At 41.1% G+C, this 3,476-nt stretch overlaps 1 non-coding gene across 1 annotated transcript; it reads right to left on the reverse strand.

Annotated features, from left to right (window-relative positions):
* Positions 1-2,700: 2,700 nt before the first annotated feature.
* TRNAG-UCC (transfer RNA glycine (anticodon UCC)) lies at positions 2,701-2,773 on the reverse strand. The gene has a single exon. It is a non-coding gene; the product is annotated as a tRNA-Gly (tRNA).
* Between the last annotated feature and the right edge of the window lie 703 nt (positions 2,774-3,476).

Genomic DNA, 3,476 nt, shown 5'->3' on the forward strand with positions numbered 1-3,476 from the left:
AATAGAACTACCATGTGACCCAGTAATTCCACTTCTGGGTATATATTTAAAGAAAATGAAAACATTAATTTGAAAAGATAGATGCACTTCAATGTTCATAGCAGCATTATTTACAATAGCCAAGATATGGAAGCAAACTAAATGTCCATCAACAGATGAATGGGGAATTCCCTGACTTAGGGGCTTAGGACTCTGCACTTTCACTGCCGAGGGCCCGGGTTCAATCCCTGGTCAAGGATCTAAGATTCCACAAGCTGCATGGCACAGCCAAAAACAAAACAAACAAAAAAAACAGGTGAATGGATTAAGAAGGTGAGGTGTCTACACACACACACACACACACACACTAGAATACACATACATGCAATAGAATACTATACATACACACAGTAGAACACTACTCAGCCATGAAAAAGAATGCAATCTTGCCATTTGTAACAACATGGATGGACCTATGGGGTATTAGGCTAAGTGAAATAAATCGGACAGAGAATGATGAACTCCATCTGAGCTCACTTATATGTGGAATGTAAAAAACAAAACAAAACAAAAAAACAGACTCACAAATACAGAGAACAAACAAGTGGAGAAAAGGAAGGTGGGAGGAGCCACATGGGGTAGGGGATTAAGCATGCAAACTACTATGTACAAAACACGTGTAAATAAGCTACAAGGATATAGTGTATAGCACAGGGAATGTAGTCAATATTTTGTAACTAATAATTGAATATGACCTTTAAAAATTATGAGTCAGTATGTTGACACTATGTTGAACACACATATATATAAGCTTATAGAAACTCATATAATATAAATCAACCATACCTAAAAAAATAGATTTTAAAAAATAACTGACATTCCTTTTATCCCTGCTGCTGGGATCTGTTAAGGAATTGCTGTCTTGCTTCTTGTCAGACACGAAGGACACTCAGGCAGCAGAAGAACCACTCCCACCCTTTCCCCACCATCAGCACCTTATAGTTCCTGCCTGTGTGCGTAGAAACAGAAATTCTTAACCCTCTATTTTTTCACCAGCTGGTACCTTGGAGGACAGAACCTCCATTAAAATATCTTGTAGGGCTCTTGACTCTGCTAGCACCTTCTCACCTAGATCCAAAAACCCGCCCTAGCTCCACCTCTGAAACAAGAAAAATTAGTCCTTGATTAGATTACTAAGGGCACAGACCTTACCTCATTTCTTTATTCATTCAACAAATATTTGTGCAATGTCTACTCTATGCCCAGCATTGAATAGAAGAGCTATCAAAACAGACATCTGGCTCTACCAGCAGAATTTGATGAGTCCACCTTGAAATTTCCTTCCTGAAAAACTTGCTCCTTGTCGCCCCTAGACATCCCTTTTTCTTAGTTCTTCCTACTTAATTGTCCAATCCTCCATCTCTTAACTAGTTCCCAACTGCCCCAATCTTTTAATCCTGGAGCTCCCTCAGTCTTCATACCTCATTTTTCACCATCACAACTCCCCAAGTTATAACTATCTTCCAATGGCTGCAAATTCAATCTATGCTGCAGCAACATCTCCTCTTCTCCATGACCAAATGCCGGTTCCACCTCCCCCTTGGACCCCAGACTCATATATCCAGCACCCTTTTCAACATTTCCACTTGGATGTGCAGTAACCATCTCAAATGGAACACATCTAAAGCTAGCTTCTACTTTCTCCTCTAAAATCTGCTCCAGTTTGATATCTTGAAAACTCATTCTTCCAGCTCTTTAGGTTTGAAAACAACTCTGCTCAGTGTTATGTGGCAGCCTGGATGGGAGGGTCGTTTGGGGGAGAATGGATAGATATATACGTATGGCTGAGTCCCTTTGTTCTGCACCTGAAACTATCACAACATTGTTACTTAGCCATACTCAGATATGAAATAAAAAATTAAAAAAAAAGAAGACATGGAGCAGTCCTCTTGCCTAGAATGAAAAATTAAATAAAAAATAAATAAAATAAAATAGGAAAAAAAAATCTTGGCATTGTCCTGACTCCTCCTTCTCTCACATCCCATTTCAAATCTGTCAGCAAATCCTATCTGCTCTATTTCAAAATATATCCATTTTCTGACCATTTTTTCCATGCTGACCTCTACTCCTTTGCGTCAAGCCACAGTCATCTCCTATGGGGGAGTAGGGAGGAATATTACAGTTGTTTCCTAATCAGTCTTCCTGCTAGTATCCTTGCCTTCCTATATGGTCTGTTATTAAGTCAAAGGCCAGAGGGAGCTTAAAAAATGTAAGCTATAGTATTATCATTCTCAGAACACTCCAGCCATTTCCATATCTCTCTAAGTGAAATCCAGTGTTTACTATATCAACCAGGCCTACCATAGTCCCCCTGTTCTCTCCAATCCAGCCACCCTGGTCCCTGGTGTCCTTGCTTTCTTCAGACGTACCAGCCAAGATGCACACACTTCAGAGGCTTTCAATTTGCTATTGCCTCTCCCTAAAAAACTCGTCTCCTAGACATGTGCATGTCTTGCTTCCTTACTTCCTTCCGGTCTCTACTCAGACGACTTTCTCCAAGAGGCTTTCCCAAACCACCTCTTATAAAGTAGCACTCTATTCCTTGCTATCCCCTTCTTCTGTTTGATTTTTTTTTTCCTGATGCTCATCGGTACCTGTTGTATATTCACTTCTATGTTTTTTGTGTGTTTTGCTTTTTGGCTATACCATGCAGCATGTTGGATCCCTGACTGGGGATCGAACCCACACCCCTTGCATTGGAAGAGCAGAGTCTTAACCACTGGACCACCAGGGAAGTCCCTCACTTTTGTGTTTATTGCCTGCCTATTAGGATGTGAATTCTCCGACAATAGGGAGTGTATGTTTTTGTCCACTACTATCTCCCAGTATCAGGTATAACACCTGAAAGGGAAAGTGAAGTCGCTCAGTCCTGTCCGACTCTGCGACCCCATGGACTGTAGCCTACCAGGCTTCTCCATTCGTGGGATTTTCCAGGCAAGAGTACAGGAGTGGGTTGCCTTTTTCTTCTCCAGGGGATCTTCCCTGACCTAGGGATTGAACCTCCGTCTCCTGCATTGCAGGCAGAGGCTTTACCCTCTGAGCCACCAGGAAGCGTGGTGAAGCATTGTTGTAAATGCTTGTTCAATATTTGTTAAATCCACAGAGGCAAAGAAATGGTTTCCTTCATGAAGATAATCATTGTAAGAGGCAGACAATACACCAGAAAAGAATAAACATATATAATTACAAGTTGTGATGAGTGCTGTGAGGAAGCTAACAGGTACAGTGATGGAGAAACCACTTTAAATAGGCTGGTCAAAAGGGATCTTGGGAAAGAAATGATGTTTAGGATTAGAAGAATGAGATAGGGCCAGCCCTGCCAAGGGGGGAGAAGACCATTCCGGAAGGAAAAAAAAAACACACACACATTCAAAGAACTTGAAACGGAAATGAGTTTGACATCTTCAAAGTATTGAAAGGGGACCCAGAGTAAAGGA

This window comes from Budorcas taxicolor, chromosome 11, assembly GCF_023091745.1.
Source record: "Budorcas taxicolor isolate Tak-1 chromosome 11, Takin1.1, whole genome shotgun sequence".
Taxonomy (NCBI): domain Eukaryota; kingdom Metazoa; phylum Chordata; class Mammalia; order Artiodactyla; family Bovidae; genus Budorcas; species Budorcas taxicolor.